The sequence below is a fragment of the Pelobates fuscus genome, chromosome 10, assembly GCF_036172605.1.
Source record: "Pelobates fuscus isolate aPelFus1 chromosome 10, aPelFus1.pri, whole genome shotgun sequence".
Classification (NCBI taxonomy): Eukaryota; Metazoa; Chordata; class Amphibia; order Anura; family Pelobatidae; genus Pelobates; species Pelobates fuscus.
Window position 1 is genome coordinate 51,017,494 of NC_086326.1, and position 20,785 is coordinate 51,038,278.

General features: G+C 39.1%; 1 protein-coding gene across 1 annotated transcript in view; it reads right to left on the reverse strand.

The window, feature by feature from the left end:
- PTPRE (protein tyrosine phosphatase receptor type E) overlaps nucleotides 1-20,306 on the reverse strand; it is a 125,475-nt gene extending 105,169 nt beyond the window's left edge. The window contains exon 1 of the mRNA XM_063435213.1: nucleotides 19,913-20,306. The gene's annotated coding sequence lies outside the window, so the exon portion shown is untranslated. The remainder of the gene's footprint in view (nucleotides 1-19,912) is intronic.
- Nucleotides 20,307-20,785: the final 479 nt, after the last annotated feature.

Below are 20,785 nucleotides of genomic sequence, written 5' to 3' on the forward strand. Positions count from 1 at the left end.
CTGTTCCTGCGGCAAGTTGATGATGGATCTGGAACCAAGCCTGAACACACCCACTACACCACCAATAGGATTTGGGGTTCCCCTATATATTGGGACTGTGGGATGAGGGAGGGTATAGCGGGAATTTTTTATTTGTATGGAAATTGCTAATTTGGTGTTATTATTTTTAACCTAAGAGGCCCCTGATGAAGTTCTGATCGAACGAAACGCGTTGGACCAGTGCCTTTTTTACCAATAAATATATAAATTTTTTACCATACTTATTGTTCCTGCTCTCCTTTTGGTTTCCGGATCTTTGAATTATATGCACCCAGTGGATCCAGCTGTAACCCCTCTACAGGAGTAGGTGGTGGTATTTTGAATGTGCATTCTTTATCTACATCTTGTGAGTGTATCTGATAGCGTGTCTTATAGTACATGTCTGTTATGGTCTTCACTATGTATTGCTAATCTTTTATAGGTATAGACAGCGTTTTCCCCTTATCTTTGTACACAGACTTATTTATTACACAGAATTGACACTAGGCACTCTGGAACTGAGCTCCTAGGCTACCAAATCACATGTGCCGGGGTGTAATAAGCCTCCGGCACAGAAGTGCAGATTGCTTTTTATGTGTTCAAGCAGAAACACTACACATACAGACACCTACCACCATGACCACTTGAAATCACTTAACTGATCATGGTGGTTGAACTAACTCAAAAGTTAGGGACCCTCAATCGGTGATGAACTGTTGGAAAACAGCTTAACACTAAGTAGAGGGACATTGCCAAGGGACTCCAGACATTATAACCATGTCAATGACATGAAGTGGTTATAGTACCTATGGTGTCCTTTTAATGGCAAGCATATTTATTAATAGTTTATCTCTGTTTGAAATGTAAAAATTCATTGAATATGGCTTTTATCTCTCTCCCATAGTTGCTTCATTCACACACATATGTTATATTCCTCTAAAAACATATTGGTGTGGACGCAAGCTGTGTGTGTGTGAATTCAGAACATTTGTCAATGATCATATGCCAACCATAATTTTAAAGCACTTACATACAAATACATACTTAAAAAAAAAAAAAAAAACTTAAATACATACATACAAAAGAAAAGTTTAGCCATAATATAGTTAATCGCACAATGGTTCTCGAAGTACATATTCTTAATTGCATAACATACATTACAAACAAGTGACTACGTTCGGGGAAGCATAAATATAAGGTTAGCTGGTTCAAAAGACCTACCTCAAGTATCCATCACACGCTACATATTCAAAAAGGGGCTGTGTTTAAAATCTTTAGGAGAGGGCTCACACTCATATATTGCTATCCCTTAAATGAGAAAAGCAAATTAATAATAAGCAGCTTATATTCTCAGGATGTAGGGTCTAACTCAGGATTCCCCAAACTCCGGCACTTCAGATGTTGCTGAACTATAACTCCCATGATTCTATGAATTAAATAGATGGGCTGATAATCATGGGAGTTGTAGTTCAGCAACATCTGGAGGGCTGGAGTTTGGGGAAGCCTGGTCTAACTTTTTAATCCACTCGTCCCACATTTTATATTTCTTGGGGTTGACACAGAATATAGAAGCAATTCCTCTCTCCATTTTACACTGCTGTAGAACATTTCTTTTATATTTTGCCAGGATTCTACCCGTGGCGTTTTTAAAGCACTTTTTTAGCATGCAAGTGTATAAGGAAAGTTCTTTATTTTTTATTTGCTTAGGAAAATGGATGCCGTGTGAACAAACAAAATTAAAGTAAAAATGAATTAAAAAAAAATCTGTAGCATATAATCAAAAATCCTCGTATGATAATAGCTGTCTGACCCTCCCACGTAATTGCATTAGTTGGAATTAATGCAAATAGTCTCTCTCTTGAATACATTGCCATTAACCGTTTAAGGACCGATGATAGTGTATTTCATTTATAACATGCCAGTCCTTTACAATTCTACCTTGCTGTGAATGCCCTACTCATTGAGCATTCGCAAGCTTTTACAGACTTGATGATGGTAACAAATGTTCTACGGTAGTTCAGGGCCATGACAGTTTAGATTATGATCAAGTGTGAAAGTCGTTGGTCCTTAAAGGACCACAATAGGCACCCAGACCACTTCAGCTTAATGAAGTGGTCTGGGTGCCAGGTCCATCTAGGGTTAACCCTGCCTGCTGTAAACATAGCAGGCAGGGTTTACATATGGGTTAATCCAGCCTCTAATGGCTGTCTCATTGACAGCCGCTAGAGGCGCTTCTGCGCTTCTCACTGTGATTTTCCCAGTGAGAAGACGCCAGCATCCATAGGAAAGCATTGAGAATGCTTTGCTATGGACTGACTGAATGCGCGCACAGCTCTTGCAGCGCATGCGCATCCAGCTGATGACGTCCAAAGGAGGAGGAGAGTCCCCAGTGCCGAGGGAGCCCGGCGCTGGAGAAAGGTAAGATTTTAACCCCTTCCTCCCCCTTCAGCCCAGCGGGAGGGGGGCCATGAGGGTGGGGGGACCTATTAAAATACTATAGTGCCAGGAAAAAAAGTTTGTTTTCCTGGCACTATAGTGGTCCTTTAAGGAGATACTTTATAAAGTCACGAGACTCCACAACTCAACAACAAAGGAAAATGATAATTTTGTAATGATATTTAAATAGACAAACATTAGACGTGGAGACACTCTTTACAAGAACTGGATATCTAAAGTCAAATGAAAATGGATAAACAGCAACTAATGATCCTGGTTAAAATGTAGCCACAGTACAGATGTGGATTTTTCCCGTGAAATGTTTTTAACCTCGGCAATAATGGTCGTTTGTAATTTGCTGCCTTTGTCTTACATGGAGCGCAAAAAACCCATCAGATTTAATGAAGCTACAAATAAGAAAATGTAATTGAAGGCTAATGCTACCTGATTTTAAATATTCATATTCCTCATTATGTATACTCCTGTGTTAATTGCATTTATTATGATCAATAAAATTTGAACTGTAATTAACCTTATAGCTAAAAATCTAAATTAACCAATATCAACGTGCTCTAGATTCTGCTGAAACAAGCATTAGACCAGGCACTCCCCAATATGTTTTCGAGTGATGATTACATTGCTATTGAAAAGTGAAGGGTCATTAAATTAAATGGAATTTAATTCCACCCAAATGACGTGTAATGCACATCGGCAAAGTTGTAGATAGCATGTTATCATTGATTATTATCTTGTTATGACTCCTCTCGTACTGCAATATGATATCTATAGTTCATTAATAGCAGGTAGATCAGATATTAGACATACCCAGAAGAAATTAAACATAAGAATAAAACAATGTCTCCTCAAATTGGGTACGAAATGTGATGGATTTATAGATGCCCAGTCAGAGTGTTCTATAATTCTAACTAGTGTCACAAGGACAAATTTAATGATTAAACATTATGTTAAGTAATGTCAGGGTAGGGCAGTTAAGATGGTTGATCCACTATCAAATTAAGTAATTTCATGCGCTGCAGGGATATCAGATGGTTCAATCTTATTTGCAGCACATTTTACTTAACCACATGCTGTGTTGATCCATCCTTAACCCCATGTTATCAATGTGACTCTGTGATCTATTAGCTAGAATTATAGACCGAATCCTACTCTCAGGCTGCCGCTAGCAGTTCTAGATATTCTGCATGTTCTAGGTCCTGTGTGGTAACCCTGAGCCCCAGGTTATCAATAGGTCTAGTTCCATCAACAATGTTACATAGTTACATAGCTGAAAAGAGACTTGTGTCCATCAAGTTCAGCCTTCCTCACATATGTTTTTGCTGTTGATCCAAAAGAAAGCAAAAAACCCAGTCTGAAGCGCTTCCAATTTTGCAACAAACTAGGCAAAAATTCCTTCTTGACCCCAAAATAGCAGTCAGATATCTCCTTGGATCAAACAGCTATCACCCCACTAATTAGACATGTTGTGTTTTTGGAATTATTTATCCAATTGCTGTTTAAACATCTGTATGGACTCTGATAAAACCACCTTTTCAGGCAGAGAATCCCATATCCATATATTGTTCTTACTGTAATAAAAAAAAACTTTTCTTTGCCTTAGATGAAATCTCCTTTCTTCCAGCCTAAATGTGTGACCTTGTGTATTATGTATAGCCCTGTTCATGAATAGATTTCCAGATAATAGTTTGTACTGGCCCCAAATATATTTCTACAATGTTATCATATCTACCGTTTTTCCAAACTAAAGAGATTTACATTTTTTAACCTTTCTTTGTAACTAAAATGCTCTATTCCTTTTATCACTTTTGTAGCTCGTCTCTGCACTTTTTCAAGTGCCATGATATCCTTCTTTAGAACAGGTGCCCAAAATTGCACAGCATATTCAAGGTGTGGTCTTACCAGCGATTTATAAAGAGGCAAAACTATTTTTCATCCCTCGAATTTATGCCCTTATTTATACATGACAAAACCTTACTGACCTTAGCAACTGTAGATTGGCATTGCATATTGCTACCTAATTTGTTGTCTATAACAATTCCCAAATCCTTCTCGTGTGTGGTTATCCCTAATTCACTACCATTTAGGCTGTAAGTTGTTAGTGCATTCTTGACCCCGAAGTGCATAACTTTGCATTTCTCTACATTAAATTTAATCTGTCATTTTAGTGCCCAGTCCCCCAATCTATCTAAATCCCTCTGCAGCAAAGCAATATCCTGCTCACATTTTATTACTTTACAAAGTTTTGTGTCATCTGCAAACACTGATACATGGCTTTTAATGCCTATTGTAAGATCATTTATAAATATGATAAATAGAAGCGGTCCCAAAACAGATCCCTGGGGGATGTGTAGCAGAGAAACCAGTTACCCTGGGGCAAATTTTTTTCTTTATATATTTACACTGTACCATATCACAGTTTCTTCTTACTGATTTGTTTACCAATCATATTCCACAATGCCACCCCACCGCTGAGCTTTGATTCCTATGTCTAGTGGGTACTCTGATTTAAAAAGAAAACCTGGTAACCACATGTTCTAGGGTTTCAAACTAGGGAGGAAGTGGATGTTAGGATGATGCTAAGGTACTCAGTGCAACTGTTCCCACCAGTTCAACCTAGATTTTCTGCCTGGGCCTACTATGTTCCTACCGAACGTTCCATTCCTTGTTTCTCATTTTGTCCTATCAGGTTTCCTCCAGATATTTAATTTCTTAACATTAACCATTGATTTGTCAGCCCAACTTAGCTGTAGTTAAGAAATATGAACTTACATCTAGGATGGCTTTGAAACCAACGTTGCTACTTAATACCCCAGCAAGCCAAAGTCCTATTTGAGTCAATATATGCTCTAGTTGTTTAATTTCAGCAGGCTTTCTTATACCTGCTATATGAGGTACAGTTGTGATTGAGTTAGGAAAGGCTGTTGGCACAACAAATAGAAAACTTTAGATGTGATACCGTAGGGTTCGTAATGACACTTCTGTAAATACTGCTACCATTTTCGCTTATGCCTATTGTTGAGGGGTTCCTGCTATGACATCCTGAACAGCCTATTTTGAGTGTTCCTCTTTATTTATGAGTCAAAGACACGCTGAATGTAGCCATTTCCTGATATTTGTACTATCCTGTATGGTCAAACCGCAGCACGTTACATACACTAGCATTTAATAAGAGATATCAGCTACAGAATTCCAATAAACAAATCTGAAAAAAAAATCTTCAGCATTCCGTTTTTAAAGAGACACTCCAGATCCCTTAAGTACTTTAGCTTGCTGAAAAGCTTTATGTGTGAAAATTGTGTTCTGTTTTTTCATTTTGGAAATAGTACAGATTTCAATAGAAATTGTCACTTTTATAAATTATACTGGTTACACGCCCCTCCCCCCCCCCCCCCCCCCCCCCCCCCACCACCAACTCCACTCCCCTCCTCCACAGCTTTTCAAGCAGACAACGGGTCCTTTTACTTCCTGGCTTGATTTACTTATTTGCACTGAACCCAAGAGGCAGCACTTGCACAGAGAACCTGCCTTGCAAAGACTTCTCATTGAGCTGCAGTGGGAAGACTGTGATTGGACAGTAACAGAAAGTCTAGGCGGGGTTAGAAGGGGAGGGATTGCAAAGGCTGCAGATAAGAGATCTGCATTTTTTTCCAAGCTATTTTTAGATATAACTCCAATGAAAAAAATGCATAATTTAATGCATACAAGTTTTTATTTGGGGTATATCTACTAAATAGAGATTTTTTTAATGTATTTTTTATTTGGGCAATGGAGTGTCCCTTTAACTGAATTTATACACAATGCCAAAATATATACGATTTAATATGAATCTTGATACATTAACCCAATAACCATAAACAAATGACCCATAGCATGTATTGATCAATGGCACTTTGTGGGCTAATTGCATAAATGCCATTTGTGTTGCCACTTAATTCACTGAAATATTTATCGTACATCTTTATGGAAATTTTCAAGGGCCTGATGAGAAAACCTGATACAGCACTTGGGGGTGCTTTGTTGACACCATCGGTTACGAGACAGTATAGCTCCCTGTGCACATATAACAATTCATTATGTTAATTTAACAACCTAACCAGTGCATTTTTTTTCTTCTAATTAAATGATATGGACTGGAGTAAGCACAAGTGTTTTTTTTTTTTAACCCCTTATGTAATAGTAGTACTTAGAACAAGACAGCTTCCTTGGCATAGGGAGTAATGTATTTTATTTATTCTTCACTTGGGGGAATATTGCTGCCAGTGACCGATGTATGATGGACTTCTTTCCTGCCAAAAAAAAAAGGATGTTTGCCATTGCATGCAAAAGACAGCAAAGTCGACATCTGTACTAATTAACCGTTATGTCACGTTAGGTCCGTACAGCATGTAACCAACATGGTCAACTATTATTTACTCAGCACTTCCTTACTCACCTGTGTGGGTCTCAAAAGGGATAAGGTAAAGAGTTTTGTTAAAAAAAAAAATTAAAATAATTAAAAAAGAAGTGTCTATAACTGCCAGAAGAAACTATCTCTGTGACACTGAAACATAGGCAAATACTTATTGACATTTCAAGCAATCACCATTTCCTTCCACTTCCTGTTGTACACCAGTAATGGAAAATATTTTGTCGTGGGAAGCTCAGTGGCCCGATGACATGAAATCTGTGGGGAAAACGCAGTTTCTTCTGTGATTAGGCATTCAAGGAAGTTGAATTCACTTGTTTCAGTCACGTAAGGTCAGGGCAACAAAACCAGATAATAAAATACAAGTGAGACGTGCAGCTTTGGGGAGTTGGTGGACTACAATATCTATCACAGTCAGCCAACAACAGATTTTAAAATGAAAAAAAAGAAAATTGGTGTCTTATGCTTCTTTCCTGATTAAGCGTATAGCCATGACTACTGGGATTGCATCTGTTAACTGACCCCAAATCTCTTAAGGTGATAAGTGCACCTGGCACAATTAAACAAAGGAACAGGTACGAATAATGTGTGCTAGGAATACCAGGAATATATCATTTAAAACTTTCTGCGCATTAACTTAATCCATGATAATTAATTAAACACATAATTATGGGGTCCCAATGAAGATTCTACCTTCTGCAGCCAGCATTACTGTTTGGACCATTTCTGAACCCTGCACAAAAATTCAACATTCTGTCATTCGGCACATGAAAAGGTCAGCCTGCCATTAAGTAGGTAGCATCTATGTGGTACCAGAGGGAAATCAGTTAATCAAATGGGATGCCACAGGATGTTCAAATGTGTTAGCCACCGCAAAAAATGTTAACCACTGTTTTTAATTATACCATATCTCTGTGCAGCTGATACAGATGACGAATGTGTATCATGTTGCCAGTGTGCGTAGATACATAATAAAGTCTAAGCATTTTTGTACCCATAACGCTTTGATGATGTCCTTTTCATCTATGTACCGGTGACCTGGGAAGCTTTAAAAGTATCTTGCCACTTGTTTTCATGCAACACCTGTAGAGTTTTATAATGGAGAGAAATGGCGATAGATCTTATGTGAATCCGTTCGACATCATATTTTAGCAACTGTCTATTTTCTGTTAAACGGCCGAAAACATTTATTAGCCATTTAGGGAATCTTAATCTGTAGAAGAAAAAAAAAATCAGTGCTACGCATCTGAAGGAAGGTTGACCAGATGTCAAAATGTTTAGACTAATATTTAAATTGCTATTTGAAGTTTCGATCTTTTGATGTTTCCACGAGCAGATGCTTTGAAGACTGAATTTTGTGTGAAGTATTTCCCATAGGAACGTTTCTGTTTAAGAAGACACGAGAAGTGTTGCTTTCAATGCATTTCAGTGAAGAATATAACAAGATAAACTAGAAACGGCTTCATGGTGTCTTTTGCATAAATGCAGACTTTTCAGCCAAATAAAAACCATACGAACAAAAATTGCTAAATTAGCTATACTAAACGTAACACTGTGACCCAGACTGTGTGATAGGATTTATTTTTTTAAATGCAGTCTTTGTTGATTGTTCTTAAGCACTTGTTATAGTGTTTTCTTTCTCTCTCTTTTTTTTTTTTTCGTCTGTCATTTGTCAGTAAACGAGACCGTCTGCATAAAGTGCTGCGGGTCAGTGTGCTCAGTTACTGTGACTGATTTAACTGCAAGTTCCTTGCCGCATCGCTTACTATGCTCATACTCCAAGTCAAGTGGAAACAAAATATCTTCTTCCATCTCCGATGCACAAAAATCTAATGCTTGTGTCAGGTAATCTGAGTAAATGTGTTATACAAAAAGCTTCATACAAGAAAATGCAATCAATTACACAAAAAGGTTTTTGTTTTTTTTTAAGACAAGTGGGTTATGTGCATTTATCTATGAGAGTGTGTTGTGTTGTATAAATATATATATATATATATATATATTATCAAATGTATCAGCAGCACCATTTGGATGTATTTATCCAAACGAATAAAGAAATATTAAAACATTTGAAATATAAAATTCAGCTGATGCTCAAAAGTATGTTTCACACCAAAAAATACATTTTGGTAGCAATGTTTCAAAATAGACAAAAATATTGTCAGACGCTGCATTGCCAAACACAAATACTCCAAGCACCATAACCACTACAGCCAGATGTTTCTCAGCAAGAACGTCCATTACCTCCCCTGTGCTACGCACTGCAACGCAAGGCTTAGCTCATTGGCTAGGTGTCAGGGTCTTACCTGAGTTGGGAGTCTGTAGCGCAGATAAGTTGCTCACCCTTGCAGATAGCCACAGGCCGAGGTGGTCAGGTAAGAATTCACCTGGCCTGTGGGTCTGTGCACGGGGGCTGTGCAGGATGCAGTACCAAATACGCAGGACAGGCAAGGACAGAACCAGCAGGATAGTCGAGGGATAGCCGAGGTCAAAGGATGCCAGAGGTCAGGAACAACGAGGAGTAGCCGAAGTCAAGGAATGCCAGCGGTCAGAATAAACGTAGTCAGAAGTCGAGGTCAAATATACGAAGCAGATAAACTGGAACACTGGTACGACACAGGTACACTAGATCAAAGACTTGACACTGAGCACAGGGCGAGGCTGGGTTAAAATACCCTGCTGATGACCGATCAGAGTCAGGTGAGACACAGACAAGTCAAGGTGCAGCCCCCGGTGTAGTAGCCATGCCAGGATGAACAAGACCGGAATCAGTAGTCTCTGTGTAAAGCTGCTGTGGCTCAGAGGCAGAAAGCAGGACTAGGATTGATAAGTTCCCCGGTTCAAGTCCCCTGTTGGGAATTCCAGGAGCGACCACGTCTGGCTGTCTGTCTAACAGGTGAGTACCCTGACAGTACCCCCCCCTTTAAAAACGACCTCTGGGCGTAAGTAGGTTCTTCATCGAAATAATCCGCCTCTCCAGAGTCACTATCAGAATCCATCGAGTCCCCATAGTGAAAGTCCTCAGTATGGAATCCCTTATTAGCTCGGGATTTCCCAGTACCAGCTTCTGGTACGGCTGACGATCTGTCCAGGTTTTTTGGGTTCCGGGTACAGGTGGCAAGAACTTCCACAACTTCGGCAGGAACAGTGCTCGTAGCTAGCAGTGCTTTTTCGAACACTTCTAGGTCTTTTTTACAGACCGTAGTGCCATTAGAAGCAATGACACAATCCATAGGTAAATCCTTTTCAAGTGGGCATGAAGTAGTGGTGGTACTACAGGAAGTAACTTTGGTAGTAGATGCAGACGACTCTGGAGCAGGAGGTATAGCATTTTCCATGGAAGCCAAGCCTGGGCAGGAATAGCGGCTCCCTTGTAGCTCTTTAGGCTGATATGCGGTGTACACTGGACGAAGGAAATTATTACCCAGTCGGAGAGCTGAAGGTCTAGGAGGGCGAACAGGACAAAGCGTGATGAAGTGTCCTCCTTCTCCACAGTAAAAACACAGACCATGGCATCTCCTTCGGTCCCTCTCCCTAGGTGTGACTTTGCAGTGGACACGTCCAATTTGCATAGGTTCCTCAGGGTCAAGTGGAACACAGGATACCTCTGGAGTTTTCCTGGGAACTGGATCATAAGAGGGCATCACTGGGGTGTGGTGATAGTACTCGGTTCCTTGGTAACGTAGACTCTGCGATTTTTTAGTAGGTGGAGCTGGCTTGGGCATAGTGGTCTTGCATTGGGCGTCCATAGCAGTAATAAAGGATTCCCAGCTGACAAGGACAGGACTCTTCGTCTGCAACATTTGGTGAGCCCAAACTTTGATGCGTCCAGACAACAGGTTGATAGCCGCTCTGACCCTGATGAAATCTGTGGCATAAGTTCAAGGCGTTAAAGAAAACAACACCTCGCAATCCATCTTGAAGCATTGAAAGGATGTGCGGCTACCATCAAAACGGTCGGGCATGATGACAAACGGTTCAGGATAAGCCGGTTCCGGGGCTGGACGTACTGCACCATTAAGAAAAAAAATGTCTTGCTGCAGCTCCGAAACAGTCTGGGCCAGGCTGGACACTTGCTGGGGTGAGGGTGAGCACATCTCTGCGGACTCCATATTGGTCAAGTCTTTTGTCAGGGTCTTACCTGAGTTGGGAGTCTGTAGCGCAGATAAGTTGCTCACCCTTGCAGATAGTCACAGGCCGAGGTGGTCAGGTAAGAATTCACCTGGCCTGTGGGTCTGTGCACGGGGGCTGTGCAGGATGCAGTACCAAATACGCAGGACAGGCAAGGACAGAACCAGCAGGATAGTCGAGGGATAGCCGAGGTCAAAGGATGCCAGAGGTCAGGAACAACGAGGAGTAGCCGAAGTCAAGGAATGCCAGAGGTCAGAATAAACGTAGTCAGAAGCCGAGGTCAAATATACGAAGCAGATAAACTGGAACACTGGTACGACACAGGAACACTAGATCAAAGACTTGACACTGAGCACAGGGCGAGGCTGGGTTAAAATACCCTGCTGATGACCGATCAGAGTCAGGTGAGACACAGACAAGTCAAGGTGCAGCCCCCGGTGTAGTAGCCATGCCAGGATGAACAAGACCGGAATCAGTAGTCTCTGTGTAAAGCTGCTGTGGCTCAGAGGCAGAAAGCAAGACTAGGATTGATAAGTTCCCCGGTTCAAGTCCCCTGTTGGGAATTCCAGGAGCGACCACGTCTGGCTGTCTGTCTAACAGGTGAGTACCCTGACACTAGGAGCGTGAGCTGATTGCTCTCAGCCAATGAGCTAAGCCCTGCGTGCCAGGACTTAGTTTAGAAAAGCCGATGAGGAACTTCTGCCTTTTGACAGGGGTACTTAAAGTCAGATCCCATCTCTCTCTACTCAATGACACGCTGGGCAGAGGAGTTTGAATACCCTCTGGTCGGTATTGCACAGCTAATCTACAGGAGAGCAGGGGAAAGTGCATATAAGAGAATAGAGGGTGTATAGGATGAGGAATGGGTGTAAACAAAGTGAAAATAGTGGAGTGAACAAAGAGAATGAGAGGGTTGGGGTGAGGGAGTGAAAAAACAGAGCATGTGGGGAGAAGACATACTTGAAAAAAATGGAGTAGACTAACAGAATGATGGGTAGAGAAATAGAAAGTTGTTGGTGGACATACCGGGAATGTTGGTGGAAGGATGGACAGACAAAGAATGGGAAGTTTGGGGGTGGACAGAAAGAAAATGGGGTGAACAAACAGAAAATGGGTGGGTGGACTTTGGAACTCCTTGTGAGTTCTTGCCCCATAACCATTACAATAAGCCATGCTGGCTTTGGTGCTTGGAGTGATGAGGAGGGGTTCCAATGTTCAAATCTGCAATCTGTACCAAATAGATGTCTCTGTTCAGATCATGACCTAAACCCACATCAAATATTTCTCAGCCATGTAGATAACATGGAAAATTATGATTTCTGTGTTTGCAATATCCACATTTTTTGCATACAATTTGCGAAACATCATAACAGCTTCTATGAGCAAATTTCAAACATATTTGCTTGTTTTAGAGTCACATCAGCCTCAGCCAATATCACATTTACATTTACATACACCTACAGCTAACAGTCCTGCTTCCATGTCCTGTATTGAAGATTACATTCATCATATGTTGTATGGCGAGGTGGAGATAGAATTGTGTAGGATGTGGTCACAGAGTTGCAGAATAGGTTTGGGAATACCTGAAAGGCTGGAAACTGTATAGATAGGGATGTATAGATGAGATCCCACAAAGAGCTTTCAAAAACCTTCAGAAACATCCAAAGATTTATGAATTTAGACTGCTCAGCATGAGTGGACTGGAGAATAAATGAAGAGTTACTTATAATGAGCAAATATTAACAAAGTTCTGAATGTGGAGATATCACCATTGGAACTGATGGAATGTACCTACAATACATCAGACATGACATTGGCCTCAGTCTACATAAACCCTAATTTCATCTATTATTGTATTCTCACAGTAAAATAATTTTGGCATGGTAACTATTTTGGAAATATTTAATCATTACTCTAAGCAAAGTGCCAAGGTCGAAGAAACAAAACAAAAAACACTAAATGTACAATTTGTGTAATAAAAAATAATGGCTTTTTTTATTATATTGGTTAGGATTTTGTATTATACTTGGCAGAAGATGTAAATCTAATTTCACTATTGGATGATGGTCTTTTTTGTTATATATGTGTCTTAATTCAAAACATGAGAGTTTGTTTGCTGATTGCTGTTGTTATTATTCCAAGATTACTTCTAGTTTATCCAGCTATTAGAGTGGTGTGTTACTTGGAACGCATACATCTAAGTCTTGGAACGCAACGTCAGTGTCCATGACGTTTGTTGACATCTGTAACCGGAAATACGTATGTGGAACGCAACCGGAAATGGACATTTGGAACGCAAAGCAATAATACGCACACGGACGGATAACAGCTGAATTTTGCCCCACATTTTTCATGTGAAGATCATCTGGAGGTAATATTCCCTTATTGGAGAGGTGTTTCTATGAGAAAGTCCTCCAATCAACACACGGACTGGTTGTATTTAAAGGACTCTGTTGGGGGTGGGAATTATGCATGCTTTGTTTTTTTATATCACTGTTTATACTGCACAATTATCTCTGAGGAAGTCCAATTTATATGGACGAAACGCGTTAGATTGCAGTTAATTTTAAATTTAATTTATTGATTTTTGATTAAGGCTTGTTATTGCCTTAAAATAAACATTTTTATATTTCAACTGGCATACTCCCATTTCTTGGAAGACAGAGTTACCTATCCGTGGAAGGTGAACGCTACTTCAGCCCCATGTGGGCTTAAAGGCGCATTATTCTACACTATTTCTCATTCAGCTGTATCCCATTTTTGTTTATTCGCATAATAAAAAATAATGGCTAATCCTGATTCTTTGTGGTTTAAATTTATATAATTATATAGCTAGTGTAATAGTAGATGTTTGATTTTTTTTGTGAATGGGTGCGGTCCTTGTTACAAATTTACTATAAACATAATTACTCAATATACTAGCTGTGATTAATCGTGTTTTGACTTCTGATCTCCCTACAATGTCAATCCACAAATGGGTAACTAAGTCCTCGATTTAATAAACTTTTGACCTAGTGCAGCACTGTTGTAAAAATGTTCCAAATAATATTTCTACAGACGTCTTCAAAAAAGTCTACGGGATTTTTTTTCGTTTTTCGAATAGTTTTGAATCATTTGGAAAGCTTATTAAATCGAGGCTCATGTTTTAGCATGATGACAGTACTGAAAACTATTCTCTTTATCCATCTATAGCTCCTGCACGCAAAGTATAGTGTTTCTATCAAACATTGTTATCAGTGGGATTATTTATTACCATCTACAAATACAGTAATAGAAACACTTTTCACATAGCAGAATGGATTCTGTATTATACTTCTCCAGAACTGGAAGTAGGAAGGGAAGTGAAATAGGCTGCAGCATTGAGCCAGTCCTAATGTTAAGGGACCATGTCAAGGGCAGACTGGCTAACAGTCTGTCTGTCTGGCCCATTCAAGACAGACTTTAAAGTTGCCCTGGGGTTAATCAGTACAACACAAACGTGGCTTTTGATGCTCTAGAGCTATTGTAGACATTTCCCTACCCCCCCCCCCCCCCTGCAAATATGGGCCACCAGGGAACAGAATTACAAGATGTAAATTTTTATTTGGAATGATCCCACATTATATAGAACAGTTAGGAGATGTGCAATATTCCAAAATGCAAAAACAAAATTGATTAACACATTTGTAATATAATATACATTGCAAAGTTTGAACGCCTGCCCTTGCAGAAAAGCAAAAATTAAGCTACATACATTTTCTGGCATTGCTGCTAGCACAGTGTATAGTTGAAATTGTATGCTCTTTCATTCACACCTGTGAGAGCACATCCATTTTTTGACATAACAGTTTGTACAGCATGTTTAACCGAAAACTCACGTCTGTTCCATCATCAGTTAGTTTCTCCACAAAAAGAACCCCAAGTTTAGTCTTGTTTTGCATGCTATGTAAATAGGAGCTAACTTTACCGCCTGTGTAAAAGAATAGAAAATGAAATCCTAAAACGAATAACATTCTTTAAAGAGGAAGGATACCCGAATCAAATAGACATCTCAAATTGCCGAAATGTGATTTTGCAATAACATGTTTTTTTAATAAGGTCAATAATTTTGCAGAGAAGTTTGTGGTTTTATGGAGTAGTCTTTCAAAGTAAGCTGTAGGAACTAATTCTAAAGGAGAACTAATGAAAGTGTTAGATAGATGTGCTGTCCATACGAGCAGACCGAGTGGGTCAATTGCTTTTCCTCTGACAGGTTTCTTAGTAACGTGCAATCTCGTGAGAAAATGATTGTCACAATGGTAGAAAAGTTGCGCAATGTGATTACTTTGCACTTTACAATGTTTGAGCATCTGCAAGACACTCTAAGCATTATAACAACTACAGTTTATGAAGTGGTGATGGTGTAAGGAGGTTAACGATGCACCTGGGGACAGTTCCCTCTTTAATAATTAGGTATAGGCGGTTTTTAAAGTATTGTATCATAGTAGAAGGAAAGTTTTTGTATGTCAAATAAATTTTATCAAAGCCTCCAAAGCCTGTTGAATGTTTCACAGCATGATTCTTATATACTAGGTACACGGATACAGGAAACCATATGCTGTGGCTAGAAAAAGAAGCTGAATTGTAGATTTCATGTGAAGCATATTAAATGTGAAATATATATAATATGCTTATCTATTTATAATGATATGGAGAAAATCAAGACTAGAATGTAGCAATTTTGTAACGTAAAGAAAAAAGGTTTAAAACCATTTTTTAAGTATTAGGTGAACCAGATGCTTCTCAACATCAACAGCTCAATTCACTTGAGCGGGATAATTTAGGCGTTGTAGCAAAGTTTGTTTAATTTTTTTTAATGTTTTATTTTTGTCGTGCAACGACATAGAGATACGCATATATAGATATTATTATTATTATTATTATTATTATATTTATAGAGCGCCGTCAAATTCCGCAGCGCTTTACAATGGGTGGACGAACAGACATGTAGTTGTAACCAGACAAGTTGGACACACAGAAACAGAGGGGTTGAGGGCCCTGCTCAATGAGCTTACACGCAATGAGCTTACATGCAATGAGCTTACATGCTAGACATGTCGCCAAGGTTCGGCCTATGCTTTTTTTTTTTACATATACTAGGAATCTGCAAAGCAATGCTGCATTTGGCCTTGATTCAGATCCACCAGATAGAGGACATAACATAAACCTTATCAGTTATAACAAATACTAGTCTTGTAAACTCAAACTAAAATATGGCAAATATTATGTTGGAGACAGCCTATGCCCAGGCCAGTTTGTGATCCGTATCTCTAGCCCCAAGCAAGTTTCAGAACCAACACGCATTGTCCAATTGCCTCAGCACACCATGTGCGTAGGGCAAAGTCCTAAACAATCCTTTGTGCAGAGTTCCTCCAGATTGTGGACTGCATCCATGGGTTGCAATGCAACATAAGCAGCTGCCATCTTGAGCTTAAGATGATGCATATTTTCACAGAAAAAAAAAATGGGAATTGTGGGCACACCCAGAACATGCATTTCCAAGCAGTGGTTCTGCCGTAAAGTCCAAAGCATATACAAATACAGTTAAAGGAACACACAAACAAACAGCTTTACATTTAACACAGCTACTTAAAATCACCTATCTCAGAAAACAAACATGGGGATTCAGTACCGCTAAATGGCCACATTGCGTTAAGTCCACCACTATGTCACAGTACTCCAATATCGGTGGGTCCTAGGTGAAATTGCTGGGACATCTACTCTTGGCAAGATTAGTGCTATGCTCTGAGGCTATACAGCCAGCTAGACCCCATAGGAGTTTCTCTATGGTAATTTAAATTGTATTATGCCATTGCACATGCATAAAACATAAGTTATTAAAGGAACATTGTGGGCACCATAAGAACGTCTTTAGTTAGTTGACTGTCTAGGACCATTCAGTAGCTCACCATTCATAGTAAAAGGCAGTATTTGTGAATAGGAACTAGTAATTAGCTTAGAGTGTCAACTGACCGTTCTAAGCCAATCAGAGGTGCACTTGCCCCATGCTGCTCGAGCTTTCATTTATCAAGGATTACAGCCAGTGGAAGGGCAGGGGAGCAGAGTGATCAAGAACTGGAACACAGACTTTGGGGTTAAATCGTTCGTAAATGGTTTAAACCCCAAAGGTGAGCCAATGCTAAGGACTTTCTGGCACCATATTATCTTAATTTTGGTGAACTTGTTATGGTGCCCAAACTAGTCCATTAAGATGAATCTGAAGTTGTTATAATTTAAACAGTTTGGATAATTTTGCATAATTTCATCCAATTGTAGTAATTAGTAAACAATTTGTTTATATACATTGGTCAGTGGAGTTAAAAATAGATTGTACCCAAAATAAGAAACATTTCTAATAAAAGTGACTAGTAAGTTATTCTATGTAACGTTAATTCTAGGGTGTATGAAAAAGCATTAAAAAAAGGATTTCAGACTCAACTATACAGGCTAAAAAAGCTCCTGTTAGATGTACGCATATGATTCCTCTTAGAAATATCTATATAACTAGTGAAGTTACTGTACCTCCCTTCTTCAGAAACAAATCTTGTAAAATTATATAAAAATACACATACATATAATTAATGAAAATTTAAATTATGCAGTTACTAGAATTAAGGATTGTAGAACTTTAAAAAAAATCACTTCAACTAAAAAATGCCCCATCTGGAATGATAAATAACACTATTTTAAACTTCGTCAACAGAGATAACATATTTCAGAAGAATATAAACATGCATTCCACTTGGAATCAAAATAAGAATGCAAACCAAAATCATTTGTTAAAATGTAACAACAGAAAATGAATCTCTATCATACTGTGGGTACAACATCTCATAGATAGGCTGCTAATTGCAAGTTTTGACTACCCTGTAAGATCAACACACAGTTACACGGAAAAGAACCAAATATTCTTGGAATTCAACTGGAAAAGAAAACAATTTTTAAAATAGGAATATTTTTTGCTGCGAATGAGACGAAACCTGTGGTTTAAATTTTGTATATGAATGCTATTGTACACATAAATATATACAATCATAAAAACATATAATCAAAACCGTATTAAGTGGTGAACTCACAAAATAATAACCAGTACTGGGATAATACATAAAGACCTGATTTTTTTTTTTTAAATAAAGTTTATTAATACATTTGATTCAATTTGAGGCAAATGTTAGCGTGTTCACTAAATATTCTATCCTCCTAAATTTTTAAATCTAAATGAATTCTAAATAGACCCCTATCTGAATTAATCAAATATGACCTTGAGTGCTCCCATTCCTTGAGAAGACCTGAGATGGACGAGATTAGTTCAGCAATTGCTTATAAATACAGTTCTTATCAATTTACAATAAGGTCCCAAGTTACAGAAGTATGTTGGTTTGCTGTAAATACACAAAAGCTATATTAAAATTATAAACTACCTGAGGATTCCTTGAACCTCCTATCAATGGGAAGGGGGCTGGCCTGCTCTGAAGAAGGTAATCAACTTTTGCTAATGGGGAAGCAGATATCTCCTAATATACCGGAGATCTTACAAATTTGGGGTTATTATTTCGTCATACAGAGCAAGGCAAAATGCAGTTGAGAAATTCCCAAACCCAACTATATTTTCAAACTTTGCCATTTTGTCCTAAATCTTGCAACTTGGTTGGCAACACAACACAACTCACTGTTAAGTGACTCAACCACACACTGTACTTTCACTTTACAATCAATGCTGGAATAATGTTTGTAGATGAGCTGTCAAGAGATAGACAGGTTAACTCACAGATTTTCCATAGTTAATGAAGAAATCCCAATAATGGATATTGTACAAGAGGACATATATAGGAACTGGAAACTGCACAGTGTACACATTGGATAATAGTAAGTCGAGTTTTCAGTTATTGTACACTACACATATATATATAAAGGAGCCAAAATATACCAAGTAATGTACACATTTGGGGTACACTGTATAGGTAAACCAAACATCGCTGTCCTTTTAAATGATACTAAAATAAAGATGCAGACATCCCTTAATGTACAAAAGACATATCCCATTAAACCCATACTGATACTGTGTGTAGCACAAATTAGATTTAGTATTTAGTGGACCATAATAATGTATTAAACACGCCATGAATAAACCTTCATGATCTATATATGAATTTACTGTGGGTGCACATACAGCAAATGTATGCAGATTGCTACAAAGATATTAATCACCTCATTAATTATGAGCTATAGTCTTCAATGCAAAACTAGATGCTATTTTAGATGCAAAGTACTAAAGAATGTGCAATCACCATGGAAACCAACAGAATGCCTCACAACCTTAAGCCTGTGCCGTGAAAAATATGGTTCTATACATCATTTCATATTGCCCAGAGACACCTGTCAGTAGGTGATTTATATTAAGGTACAAGCATTAATCATTCAACACAGGTGGAACATTTAAAACAGTCACAAATATATTACTGGAAATAAAATAAAATAAATAAATAACTGTATAGGTTATGGGTCGCTGGGTGGGGAGTGTGTGAGTTAGTCACTGAATAGGTGGGAGGAGAGTTAAATATCGGTGACCAGATGATGGGAGGGTACTACAAACAGATCTCGGCTGCTGCAGAACCTCTTTACAATGCAGTCACAGTCTCTATGCGGTAGTGAAAGTCTACGACTTCCACAGGACTGAATGGACTGGCTTCCTCTCCAAGCCCTCCCTCAGCGGAAGCGTGAGGAATGTACTGATAATCAGGGCCAGCTTGGATCCTGTGCTGTGAGCCTGCCTGCCCCATTCTATCTGGAGATCACTGACATTCTATAATGTATCCAATTCCTACACTACCTCCCCCGTACAATGTCAGGCTCTGCTGCTCCATAGAAATGAGAGAAGTTGCTTACTTGTCAGCTGCACTGCAGATCTCTGGAGCTTGTCACTGCTTGCTAAGCATCATCACACCGCTGGATCTGCTCCTGCTTTGACCACCACTGACAGTCAGCCCTCTTCTCATACCAGTCCACATCTTCTCCTGACTGAAATTACTCAATGGTAGGAACTAGCAGAATCACTGCCATGTGCATGCCTACTCCAAAGCCATCAAGTAGAGGAATCCCCAACAGACTCACTCTCTCTGTAATGCAAGTCCCTTAGAAATTGGGGTGGGTGGGAGGAGGGGGGCTGTTAACCCACCAGTATCTCACAGACTATCTCCAGCACTCGATGCTCTTGGCGTATTCCTCCCTAACATGAGCTGGGGGTGTGTTATAAGCTCCCCTGATTCAGAATGAAGCTTCCCCTGTCAAGGCCAATTCCCACCCAGTATATTCCGATACATTGTAACTGGGCCAGGCCCCCAGCAGGCGATTGGTTTCCTTATACTACTGTACATGTCGTTGGTATTATTAGCACAGCCCACATATCTATCCACACATCCTGCTTCACATCGAATTAAACCTTGCTCAGACTGACTGTCCCACAACACACAGGAATAAAGAAACACATTGCCTGCTTCAGTCAGAAATCATTCATTTATTAAACACTGTATAAACCGTGTCACTGTTTCATTCACTTGCTGCTTGTATAGCCAATGCTTTTATGCAAAGGTCTGGAACACAGAGGCAATGGGACTTCCTTATTTGTCAATTTTAGGTGAAAGTTGAGTGTATTTGCATACCAGGTTACAATAAAAGGCTTCAGTCTTCTTTCTTTATGTCCCTTTAAAAACTGATCAAATACAAGTATTTAAAAATGTGATTAAAAAACTTTATCAATAT